The sequence below is a fragment of the Puma concolor genome, chromosome B4 (genome assembly GCF_028749965.1).
Source record: "Puma concolor isolate L17-30 chromosome B4, mPumCon1.1.hap2, whole genome shotgun sequence".
Classification (NCBI taxonomy): Eukaryota; Metazoa; Chordata; class Mammalia; order Carnivora; family Felidae; genus Puma; species Puma concolor.
Genome location: NC_141673.1, coordinates 131,913,424 through 131,926,892, shown reverse-complemented (window position 1 = coordinate 131,926,892; position 13,469 = coordinate 131,913,424). Strand labels below are relative to the sequence as shown.

The 13,469-nt window shown below is 44.8% G+C and overlaps 1 protein-coding gene and 1 pseudogene across 3 annotated transcripts in view; one reads left to right on the top strand and one right to left on the bottom strand.

The window, feature by feature from the left end:
• CAMK1D (calcium/calmodulin dependent protein kinase ID) overlaps positions 1-13,469 on the top strand; it is a 437,908-nt gene that overhangs the window by 23,515 nt on the left and 400,924 nt on the right. The window lies entirely within an intron of this gene.
• On the bottom strand, positions 9,861-10,793 carry LOC112867437 (small ribosomal subunit protein RACK1 pseudogene; annotated as a pseudogene).

Genomic DNA, 13,469 nt, shown 5'->3' with positions numbered 1-13,469 from the left:
TACTGAATGTTGAAAGAATGCATGCTTTCTCCTCAGATCAGGACCAGGGCAAGATGTCTGCTCTCACTACTTCTGTTGAACATTGTACTGGAGGTGCTGGCCTGGACAGTTGGGCACAAAAAAAAAAAAAAAAAAAAAAGGCCTCCAGATTGTAAAGCAATAAGAAGTAATATGTCTCTATTTGCAGATGACCTGATCTTATAGAGAGAAAATCCTAAACTCCACTAAAATCTCTAGTAAAAATCTATTGGTCCTAATATGAGTTCGTCAAAGCTATAGGATACAGAATTAAATAAATGTTATGCAAAATCAATTGGATATGTATTCATATATTCTGGCAGTGAACCATCCGATAACAAAATTAACAAAACAATTCCACTTATAATAGCATCAAAAATAATAAAGGTGGAATAAATTTACCAGAGAAGTACGAGACTTCTTCAGTGTAAATTACAAAATATCACTGGAAGAAATTAATGAAGTCCTAGATAGATGGAAAGACATCTTGGGGCGCCTGGCCTGGGTGGCTCAGGTGGGTTAAGCGTCTGACTCTTGGTTTTGGCTCAGGTCATGATCTCACGATTGGTGAGTTCAAGCCCCACATTGGGCTTGGAGCTGTTGGGATTCTCTCTTCCCCTCTCTCTGCCCTTCCCTCCCCATCCCTCTCTCCCAAAATAAATAAACCTTAAAAAAAAGTGTTAAAAAAAAAGGCATCCTGTATTAATGGATTGGGAGACTTAATAGGGTCAAGATAGCAAAGCCCCTAAGTATATCTACAGAGTCAACATAGTAGCTGTCAAAATCCCAGCTGCCCTTTTTGCAAACATTGACAAGCTGGTCTTAAAGTTCATATGGAAATGCAGAGGACCCCAAAACAGTCCTAAAAAAAGAACAGAGCTGGAGAAATCACACTTCTTTTTATTTTTTTTATATATTTTTTAATGTTTATTCATACTTTGGGGAGAGAGAGACAGAGCATGAGTGGGGGAGGGGCAGAGAGAGAGGGAGACAGAATCCGAAGCAGGCTCCAGGCTCTGAGCTATCAGCACAGAGCCCGATGCGGGGCTCGAACCCACGAATTGTGAGATCGTGACCTGAGCCAAAGACGGACGCTCACCTGACTGAGTCACCCAGGTGCCCCAGAGAAATCACACTTCTTGACTTCAAAACTTATTACAAGTCTACAGTAATCCAGACAGTGTGGTGCTGGCATAAAAGCAGACATATATAGATCAGTGAACTAGAATTGAGAGTCTAGAAAGAAACCCTTACATTTATGGTCTACTGACTTTTGACACGGATACTAAGACAGTGTAATGGGGGAAAGAATCGTCTTTTTAATAAATGATGCTGGGACAACTGGATATCCAACATAATGAATTTGGGCTGTTAGCTCATATGTGTCACATACAAAAATTAACTGAAGGTGGATCCATGACCTCTATACCAGAACTAAAACTATAAAACACTTAAAAGATAGGTGTAAATCTTCATTATGTGGAGTAAGAAGTGTTTCCTAGATAGGACACCAAAAGCAGAAGCAACAACAAAAATAGGTAAATTAATACTTCATCAAAACCAATAAGTTTTGTGCTTCAAAGGATACCATCAAGACAATGAAAAGACCATCCATAGAAGAGGAAATTTTTTTTTTTTTTTTTTTTTGTAGAGCTGATCAGGAACTAATCTCAAATATGTTTTATTTATTTATTTATTTATTTATTTATTTATTTTTAATTTTTTTTTTCAACTTTTATTTATTTTTGGGACAGAGAGAGACAGAGCATGAACGGGGGAGGGGCAGAGATAGAGGGAGACACAGAATCGGAAACAGGCTCCAGGCTCTGAGCCATCAGCCCAGAGCCCGACACGGGGCTCGAACTCACGGACCATGAGATCGTGACCTGGCTGAAGTCGGACGCTTAACCGACTGCGCCACCCAGGCGCCCCTCAAATATGTTTTAAAACACCACTCAGCAATTAAAATATAATCCAACTGAACATAGACAAGGACTCCGAATACACATTTCTCCAAAGAAGATAAACACGTGCCAGATAAGCACTCGAAAAGATGCTCATTTGTTGGCCAACGTGGAAATGCGTATCAGAGCCACAGTGAGCTGTCACTTCGTGCCTGCTGGGACGGCTGTAATGCAAAGATGGGTAATCAGTGCTGGTGAAAGTGTGAGAATTGGAGCCCTCACACACTACTGGTGGCAATGAAAAATGGTGCAGCTGCTTTGGGAAATAGGCTGGCAGTTCCTTAAAAGGTTAAAATGCAGTTTTAAGCGGCATTTGAGCGGGCAATTCTCCTCCTAGGTGTATACCCAGGAGAACTGCCAGTGTGTGTCCACACCTTGTACGTGGCTATTCAGGGCAGCCTTATTCATGTTAGCCAAAAAGAGGAAAAGACCTAAACGTTCATCAACTGATGAGTGTATAAACAGAACGTAGGCTATCCAAACAGTGGTGTAATATGTAGCCATAAGAGGGAATGGAGTACTGATACGTGCCACAGTATGGTTGAACCTTGAAAACATTAGGATAAATTACCAAAAGCCAGGTAGTGTGTTATTGCCTTCCTGTCAAATTTCCACAACAGACACATCTGTGGAGACAGAAAGCAGATTAGTGGTTGCCTCGGGCAAGGGGGGAAGGGCTCGAGGGGAAGTGGAAAGTGGCTGCTAAAAGGGTCCTGGGTTGTTTTGGGGGTGGGGATGATGAAAATGTACTAAAATTGATTATGGCGATTGTTGCACAGTTCTATGAATATACTAAAACCACCAAATGTACTTTATTATTTTTTATAGTTTATTGTGGGGGGAGAGAGAGAGAGAGAAAGAGAAAGAAAAAAAGAAAGAGAAAATTCTAAGCAGGCTCCATGCAGGGCTCGATCTCATGAACTGTGAGATCATGACCTGAGCCAAAATCAAGAGTTAGATGCTTAACCGACTGAGCCATCCAGGCACCCCGAGTTGTACACTTTAAACCAGTGAATTGTGAATTATATCTCCATGAAGCTTTTATGAAGAAAATGAAATCTGTTTATCTCTGTATCCATCTACTAGTATTTACTATAGTAATTGGCAGTTGGAAACAACTCAGTTAATAATATTTATAAAATATAGCACATCAGTAGAATGTGACACTCCGTAGTCTTTGACTCATGATGCAGGATATTATCTTAGGGCATGGATAAATGATAAACCATTTATTGTGAAAAATAAGTTATCAAATGACATGATCCCAATTTGGTGGAGGAACATTTGTAATTATATGCATAGGCAGAGGGCTGGAAGTATGTACATCAATTATAGTGAGAGTCGTCACCTCTTGGGCATTGAAATGACAGATAACTTTAATTTTCTCCTTTTTGCCTTCCTGTATTTCCTAGACTTTTGTAATGCTGGTCATTTCTGATTAGTGATCAGAAAAAGAAGTTTTATGTACAGTTTACAATGGACTGGTTTAATACTTTAATAAAATAATAAGGAACTAAGAAGATAACCTGACCTTCACCTACTTTATTTCACGATTGTGACTATTCTCAGAATGATGACGTTCTTCTTTGCTTTGACACACACACATGTATACGTAATATAAAATAGCGAACTTTCACTGAGAGCTTAAAAATATGTATGTTAAGACATTGTAAGCTGTTACTAAAAGTTATATGTATGTATCTTACCATGTCATAGTAATTGCTCAATTAATAGTAGCTGCATGCTTTAGAATGTTCTGAAAGATTTTATTCATTTCTAAAAATTGGGCCATAATACTTCTGTTTCCCTTGCCTCGCCCTCCCCCCACCCCTACCTCCTGTAGCAAGTTGCTCTCATGAGTAAACAGCGAGGAAATGGAGCCTCTTGGGGCAGGGAAGAAACCTCAGATGTTTCTCTCCTGATACAGGCACCTGCCACTTAGCATCTCTTGTGCAGCTAGTGTTCTGTGCGTGGCTTCAGGCGATACCTAGAGCGGTGATTCTCAGGAGATGTCCACTCTCCGGTGATGTCTGTATCCAGTGGCTCCTTCAGGGATATTTTGGGAGACTGTTTTGGGGCACTGGGTGGTTTTTCCTTCTGCTTTGGGAGGAAGAGACTTCTAAGCCTTTGTATCTGTAGAATTTTACCTGAGTTAGCCTCGAACTCACGGTTTTCTTGCCTTCAGCTTTTCCCCTCAGACTCGCTTCTAAATCCTATGAGTGCAAGTAAATGGCGTCAAGTAAAACTGGTTAAAAGCAGGGAAGAAGCAAGCCCTGGAATGTGCTGGTGTGCCTGCTGTCCCCAGGACATGCTTTGGCGCTCTCAGTATTGGTGTCTCTGTTGTGTGCTGTTAAGAGACAGGTAAAAGGAGAGCTTCCTATTGGCTAAGAGCACCTCTCCTCTAATGTGCCTCTTAAATTAAAAAGTTGTGAAAAATGCACAGTTGTGAGTCCCCCGAGGTATTCATAAACAGCTCTGTGATCGCCTGGGGCTAGAGGCTCCAACAGTTTTTCAGATAAACTGTGCCAACGTGGAGGTTTGTCTGCTCTGAAAAGAAAAGCATCACCGCCCGAGGAAGTCGCGAGATATGGCATGAATGTAAGTGTGATACTAAGCTCCCCGAATCACATCACGTTGTTCTACAAGCTCTGTGCTTGGAGGAAAATGCTTTCTGAGCCTTGGAGAAAGGTAAGGCTTGCGATTCCAGATGTGAAGGATATTTTCCTTAAAGCTACATGATTTACATCCCAGGGAGCTACCGGAGATGCACCTGTACCGCCCTGGAGAGGGTTTCACTCCACAGGACCTGGAAGACGCAGGCACATCGGGTTAGACAAGGGGCTTGTTGTCCAGGTTCTGGGTGACTCCCTGCACCAGCTCCTGAGATAAGGACTGTGTGTGGTCTCGAGTGAGTTGAAGGGTTTGGGTGGACGGGAGGCTGTTGCAGTGCGTTGTGGGTGTGTATTTCATGCCGTTGCAAGCCCAGGATGTGTGCTAGACCACTGCTCTTGGGACAGGCTCCTTCGGATGTCACGCGCTATGGAGACATCCCGGCCCTGCTCCCCGTGGGGGGTGTGGCCAGAGGTGCCTCCCTCAGGCCTCTTGAGAGATGCTGGGCATGGGAGGGGGTGTGGGACTGGCCACCACCGAGATGCCCGCCTGCAGCAGGCAGGCCTGAGTGGGAACGTGACCTAGTTATGTGCCTCCCGGCACGTTGGCACAATATAACCAGCCCTTCCTTCCTCCTCTCCTCACAGCAAGAATAATTCTGCTGAGCCTCTTGGAGGCCGGAGGGCCAGTTTTAGTAACGTGCCCTTTCCTGGCTGGCTCTTGTCCAGTTATTTCGGGTGAGTGTTAATGTCCGTGAGTTTGAAAATTTTATTTATAAAGAAACGGTCTCTCTTGACCCTGGTGTCCTTGTCAACTGTTATCGGTCTGAAGCCCCTTCCTTCTTGGGGAAGAGGCTGAGAACAAAGTGGTCACAAAATCTGTGGCTTTGAACTGTCACCTATGGTCTTCTGATTTGTTTTTTGTTTTTTGGTTTTTTTTGGTGACTTCCATATGGATTTCAACCAAGGGAGTGGGGCTGAATTCAGTGTAAGTACCTTTAGTAGATCTCCCAGAGCCCCAGTGAAAAGGTCACTTTCCCTATAGGTCATTTTTGTGCTGGCCATGGGATGCCCTCCCCCCACCCCCCTTCCTGGCCCCTGCTGTGCAGGGTGACTAACTTTGGGAGGTGGCTGGTGGTCCTGGATGGAATTTCCTTTTGAGTCATGAGTGTGACCAATCCACTGCTCTGGCTGCTCTGAAGGAATGAATTTGTAATGTTTATCCTATACTTGACCTTTTGTAAAGCACTTGTTCTGTGTGGTCTGTTCATTTTCAAAGCTGATGCAGAATTTTTGTCGTCCTTTTGCTGGCGATTTGCACCAAGGGGCTGACACACTATAAAGTGGTTCAGTCTCTGATTTATTTACTCCCTAGTGGAAGAAATTCCTCTGATAGGTGGAATGCTAGAACTAGAAGGATTTGGATATATACAGATTATCCTCATGTTTTACAGAGACAAAAAAACAAACCAACCAAACAAAAAAACCTAGCAGAGAAGGGTTAAGCATGTTGCTCAGCCCCATATAACTAGTTAGGGACACATTGGGACCCAAGAGGCAAGAGCAAAATCCATATAAGAGAGCAAAGCCGGGTCACAGAATGGCCTCTGGGGGCGTTTCTGAAAGTTTCCTTCTCTCAGTTCTTTTATGCTGGTGTTACGGGAGCCGAGAGCTGGAGCATTGAGTCTGATGTGAAAATGACACATTAGGACCCAGAAGCCCAGAGGGTTGGAGGGACTTGCCCAAGGCCACACACTTAATGAGTTGCTGATCTTGGTCAAAGATACAGGTCCATTTATCCCCACAAGGGTATCCTTCTGGCCCACCACATTCAGATCCTTCTCCATTCCGATCCTTCTGACCCACTATTGTGCATGAAATACGGAATGCTGTCTGTACTTTATCTTGACTTTGTGAGTCACATTGATGGCATTCAGTTTGGGGTCACTAATGTACTCAAAGTGTGCCACTGAATGGGGGTGTGTGGGGTTCAAGTTCAGTTTTGGCCAGCTCTAGAGCTGATGTGTCGAGCTCCCACTCTCTTCGGCCAAGAGAGAGGAGACCCTTTTCTCTGGTCGTGGTATGTGTAGGAATATAAGGGGGAATATTTACCTTCCATTTTAAGTCAGATTTCTACCTGGATTCACGTTGTCCTCCATACAAAGTTGAATACTTTAAATCCTGTTGGGGTGCCGGGGACAAGTTGCAGTGTGCTTTCTTTGGATTAAGTGGGAATCACTGTGTAAAGGAGCTTTCCAGAGTACTGTCTTTGGAAATTCCCAAAGCTGTCTTATGGTTGGTATTCCATATAATATGAAGGCAACTTCACCCCAGCTGGGATCGCCGGTTGCTTTTTACATTCTTAAATCTTTTGCCAATTTTCCAGATGCTTTTGGAAATTCATGCTGACCGTTTTTTTTTTTTTTTCTTTTCATTCCATTTTGAGTACTGAATATTTTCCTGTCACTACTTAAACTGGCATGAATAAAATATTCCTTTTCAGGATGTTGATTTTCAATTTTTTTTTTTTTGAAGAAAAACAAAACAACCCAGTTGGTTAAATTTATAAGGCCTGTTAAAACGTCCTTACAATGCCAGTGGGGAAATTTGGGAAGAGGACTTGTCTTTCTATAGGTCACATAGTGTTGAGTACAGTGTTTCCTGGTAGTAAGGTACATGAAGGGACCAGTAGAAAATAGATAAACTTGAGTGAGTGGAATTGAATCATTGAGGACTCAGAATACAGTTTTCCCCTCAGAACCATCAGGATACCTGTATGAAATTTATGGGATAGTTACTGTCATTAACAATATAAGTGAAAATGAGGAATGATTAAAAATAATATAAACAGTAAGTATAAAATATCCTGTCCTTCTCTTTCTTCATTTGATAAATTGTCAGTTTAGCTCTTACTAAGTGTAAGACCTTGTGCTAGGTTCTTTGAGAAACACAAAAATATGCACTTAAGGAATTTACAGTGTCATGAAGAAGAAAACTTAACAGCCTAATAACTCTAATAAAATTTAGAGAAGTAGTAAATTCCATGAGAGAGGGCAGATAAAGAGAACTTGATCCAAGCCTTTTGCATATATTATCCCCATTTATCTGTATAACCACAGTGAGATAGGTTCAGAGATCTTAATTTTCTGACCCAGAGACATTCAGCCAGTGCATGGCAGAGCTGAGACTCCCTTTCCTGACCAGACAGTCCTCTGCCTTCCCTGGGCAGAGATGAATGTTCTTTGAGTTCAGAAGTAGAGATAGTAATTCTGCCTGGTTGGGGAGACATGGTGGAAATGTTAGAACATGAGCTCAACCTTGAAGCATGGGGGGATGTCCAACTTGGGAAGTGGTAACCACAGGCCAGATGAACACGCCAGGCCGAAGGCATCGCGGAGGGAGATGGCAGGGTGGATGTCAAGGGTGGGGTTCAGTTTGCTGGTCATGAAGGATACAGGAAGGAGCCAATAGGAAATAAGGTTACAGAGGTGGGTAAAGGAGGGGTGCCTGGGTGGCTCAGTTGGTTGGGCATCCGACTTTACCTCAGGTCATGACCTCACTGTGGGTTCGAGCCCTGCATGGGGCTCTCTGCTGTCAGCACAGAGTCCACTTTGGATCCTCTGTCTTTCTCTCTTTCTGCCCCTTCCCTGCTCACTCGCTCTCCCTCTCTCAAGAATAAATAAACATTAAAAAATTAAAAAAAAAAACCCTTAAAGGTAGGTAGAGGGTCAGATCATGATTAGTTTTTTTTTTTTTTTAAGGTTTATTTATTTTATTTTGAGAGAGAGAACAAGCACATGTAGGGGAGGAGCAGAGAGAGAGAGAATCCCAAGCAGGCTCTGCACTGTCAGTATGGAGCTGATGAGGGGCTCATTCCCATTAACTGTGAGATCATGACCTGAGCCAAAATCAAGAGTCAGTGGCTTAACCAACTGAACCACCCAGGTGCCCCAGATCATAATGAGTTTTGAAGGCCAGGAAAAATTGTTTTTAATTTTAGCTGATGATATAAGCTACTGGAGTGTAATCTAAAGTTAGAATATTAGAAGCCAACCTCAGTGTCTTGGGTGGGGGGATTGGGGAGAAGAGCTCTTGGGATGAGCGCTGGGAGGTTGGTGTGGTGGTCCCCATGGGAGGGCTGAGCTAGTGTGGTGGTGGGAGCAGAGCAGGGGGTGGGGTGGGGGAGCCTCTATGGCGCCTAGTGGCGGTCTCACCTGGGAGGTGGGAGAAGCGAGGCTTGTGTTGGCATTGCCTCGGGCAAGCTTCCCATTGGCTATAGCACAGTGCCCCTCCAGTCTGACTTGGGTGTAACTGGGGGTTACTTGTTGATGGTACATACAATGGTTATAGAGGTTTATTTAAACACAATGCTGTGTGTCACATTTGTGTTCTAACTGCTTTATAGCTCACATGTTTACTCTTCATGACTACCCCATGAGGCAGGCTATGATGATTATTCCCATTTTACACAAAAGACCATCAAGGCTGGCTCTAGGATCTGTTCTCTTAACCACTACTTTGGTGTTACTGGTACATTTGACAATTCAGATTTTAGTGTCTCTCCCTGAATCCTGACTCTCTTCCCTTCCTAAAATGGTTACGTTTCCATTGGATACGTAATCCACACATTAGAAGCATCTAGAATGAGATTTGTCATGAGGGCTTTTACACAAAATTGGATGGGAATTGCTGACCCAGGAGAAGGAGAACTTGTTCGAGAGAGGATGACGGAAGAGACTATCTGCTCATGAAATTCTGGCCCCGCCTCCTCAGCGCACACGTGGGGAGAAAGATTCGGGGAGGGCCAGTGGCTGGCAGGGGCCGTCAGGACTGGGCTGGAGTCCAGGGCTCCGTGTCAGGTGCAGTCGGGAATGTTCTGTTGCACTTGGGGAGGGCTCACTAAAGAGCCCGCCTTCCAGGCTCCTTAGATGGAGGCCCCAGTGGACTTTGATCTACAGCCCCAGAGGATGCAGGAGGCCAGCACCACAGCCCCAGGGGCTCTGCCCCTACAGGCGCTCCTCCTCCACTGCTGCTGTCCCCTCATTCTGACTCTGTCTTCATCGTCTTCCTCTGTTCCTCCTGTGGGTTTAAGAACTTTGGGAACTATTGCCCAAGTTATTATTTTTCTGGTGAGGGCTATGGAGGATTTTTCTTTTCCTTTTCCTTTTCCTTCCTTCCTTCCTTCTTTCCTTCCTTCCTTCCTTCCTTCCTTCCTTCCTTCCTTCCTTCGGCAAACCAATATTTTCTTTCTAAAACTCTGCCGTATATTCTAGCGGGTGCTGATGGTCACCTACCATCAGCTAGCACCAGGTTGTGCGTGTAGCCAGCAAACAGCGTTGGGCCATCAGCAGACCAGGCCAGAGAGGTACACTGGGGTGGCTGTGCCTTGCTGCTGGTACTGATAACTTCCTGCTTCAGTTCATCTACAGTGATCTTGCCTTCCAAGTCCCAGATCTGGAGGCTGGGGCGCGTGGCAGCACAGAGCCAGTATCAGTTAGGGCACTGATGATGACCCCACCATCTAGTATACAAAGGTGCCTGCCTTTGTTGAGGTCCACAGCATGGCCTGGCCATCGTCCCCTCCAGAAGCACAGAGGGATCCATCTGGAGAGACAGTCACCGTGTTCAGGTAGCCCGTGTGGCTTGCTCTTCAGCTTGTAGTTTGCCAGGTTCCATACCTTGACCAACTTGTCCCAGCCATAGGAGACAGTGATGGGATTGCTGCTATTGGGTGACAAGAAGACACAATGGCTCTCATCCTGGACAGTGTAGTTGCATACACTCAGGGTCTTCCACAGCTTGATGGTTTTATGTCAGGAGCCGGAGACAATGTGGTGGTTGTGGGAGGAGAAAGCCACGCTCAGCACATCCTTGGTATGTCCTGTGGATCTGCGTGTGGTGGTACCCATTGTGAGATCCCAAAGACAGAGCACTCCATCCCAGGAGCCTGAGAGGGCAAACTGGCCACCTGAGGAGATGGAGATGACCACATCACTCACAGAGCAGGAGTGGCCCTGAAGAGCATGCTGTGGGGTGCCATCGTTGGACATATCCCTGCCCACTTGATGATGGTCTTTTCTCAAGAGGTGGACAGTATCATGTCCAGGAACTGGGGAGTGGTGGCCATCTGAGTCACCCAGTCATGGTGGCCCTTGAGGGTGCCACAAAGTGTCATCTGCTCAGTCATGGTGGCAGTGAGTGCGGGTGTTGCCGTGGTGACGAGGATGGGGCTGGATAGCACAGAGAGCCCTGCAGAGGAAAAGACAGAGAAGGCCTCCGCCGGAACCGAGGCGTTTTCAGTGTCAAAGCTCACATCCAGTGACAGGGTTTTCAAATCCTGGGTCCCCAAACCAGGATTTCTTAAGCATCTCCTGCTTTGTCTCCTTCTCTGCTGCCAGTGGGGGAAAAATAAGAGCAGCTCTCCATTGGAGAAAACACCTTTTCGGAGAGGCTCCCTGTGGGGGAAGGGCTATGTGGGTGGTGTCTTCTCACGGTTTTGGTGGTTTCTAATCACCTCTGCTTCTCATCAGGGCCTGACTTGAGCAGATCCTTGACATTGTGTCAAATGAGCACTTGAAAACTTGCTCGAGTTCTGAGCAGCAGTTGTGTTCATGCTCCTTGCTCCCTTGGCTGGTCCCTCTGGGCTGGCCCTGGTCTTCTGCAGCTGTTGCTGACTTGACTCAGAAGTTCAAGGCCTCCTTAGGCTCCCCACAGGCCGGGCTGCTTGCTTGGCACATTGGAGTCCCGCTGCCTGCTGTTCCTGGGATTCGGGCTTTTAACTCTAGCGTCATCCCCAGGAATGGAATTACAGGGCCCGGGAAGAAGCAGGTTTTCCGTCACATCTCCGCGTTTGGCCTGCAGCTGTGTTTGTGTGATCTTAAGACAATTTCTCTCTCCTCTTAACCGTGCCCCATCGGCTGACCCAGCTCATCTGCCGCCATCGGTAATCTCAGTTTTAATTAATCTTTCAAAGAAACAGATTAAGTTGATTGCTGCGCAAGCCGAGTTTGGGTGTACGCACCTTTCAGCTGCCTTCCAGAAGTGATTAAGAGAAGAATTTTTATATGAGCTTTTATGCCCAGTTAAGATTATTTTTGGATCTTGTCTCAATGGTTTATTTCCATCATGTGCCTGTTTTTAAGAGAGGAACTGAAAATGAGGAGTGGGGCTGGTTTTTGTCTCCCTGTGGGTGTTCTTTGCAGTCAGATATCCTGCTCTGATGTGTGCTCCTATCTGCCTTGTTGGCCATCTTCCAAGGAGCCTTCCCCAGGTAGCCTTGCTTCAGTCACCGGTATGGTTATTCAGGATGCTGGTTATTCTTCAGGATGCATCTGGTCCTGCCTCGTCCTCCCCCACGAAGCTTTCCCAAACAAACCACACATTCCTGACCCACCGAAGCCAAGGTTCCATGGCCACAGCACCTCGGATCTAACTAGCACAGAATGTAACAGATGGGATTGCAAAATGTTATCTATCTATCATTCATCTTCCTTGAGGGCACTGTTGTGTTTCAGCCATCTCTGTGTCCCCAGGACCCAGGATAGTGTCTGGAACACCAGGAGGTGTTCAGTGAGTGTGTTTTTGAATGAGTGGCTCTCCTATCACCGTGTGGAAAAGTTGACAGAAGATGCTAGTGCTCAGAGTCAAGGTAGAAAAAAATGCGGCCTGTAGCTGTGTTTTGTTTGACTTGCACGCTGTTTAAAAAATTTCTGAACCAACATGTTTTAAAAAAGGTAAACTGTACATAGAAAAATCCAGATTTCCAGCTTCTCTTGCAAAATGTTAAGCCCCACCACATTGGGCTGGGACTCAAAGGTCAGCTTGCCTTGGAGGGTCCTGGCCTGTCTTCTGCCTTTGGCTCACCTCATCCCTAAAATAGTTTTGTAAAGCCATCTATCCCCTCACACACTCTGCGTTGATAGCTAACATTTTTCATCGTAATTTAAGAGCTGCAAAGGATGTTATTTCTAGCTTATTGTAAATATCGACATCTTTAAATAAAACTTTACATCATTCTTTTAAATATAACCAGTGGAATCTAAATCCCACAGACACTGGATACCCATCATCACCCATTTCAAAAGTACTTGAATTGACTCTTCTTTAACCATTGGAATTTCTACTTCATTCTCTTTTCTTTTTTCTGAATTTATATTCTGTCCTCATGGAACGTTATTCTTGGGTGTTATCTTTGTCCTTGCAAAAATACGTATACACATTTAAATTAAATTTCCTAGGCTGTAAGGGTCTAACCATGAAAAAGTTCTTGCATTTACTTACTGTGGGTGATTACTATTACACGTTTGAACAAATCATAAATCTGCTACAAATTTAGGTAAATACATTAATGGGAGAATACAAAATTTGCTTGGAAACACGCCTCCTAACGAAATGCATACAGCCCTTCATGTTTTTGTCATTGTTTTCTGTATCCATGGATGAATATTGCTTATTGCTGAGTAAGAAGTTCAACATTAGTTCATTCCTGTTTTTGTGGTTTAACAGATGTAAGCACAAAGAAACGATATAAAGCCAAATAAGTATATGGGACCAGGACTTGTTAGAAGAGTTCTGCACTTTTGGGAACTGTTTCCGAGTTATATGTCACATTGGCATCCCGCTTGCATCCACGGGATGGCAAGTGGCTGGTATTATTTCCTTCCTTTTCGGAAGGCAGGGAGCATGCCTTTCTGCGTGGTGTATTGGAATCGGCATAGGGGTCAAGTGGGATGCTCTCCAACCATACATGTGTCTCTTCTAGGCTCACTGGCATGAAAGAGAGGGAGTTGTCTTCCAGTACATTCTGGAGGATAAGAGATGAAGGTCATTTCTAGCCTGTCTCTCCATAAGAAGAAGAACACACCATGGCTTAGTTCTG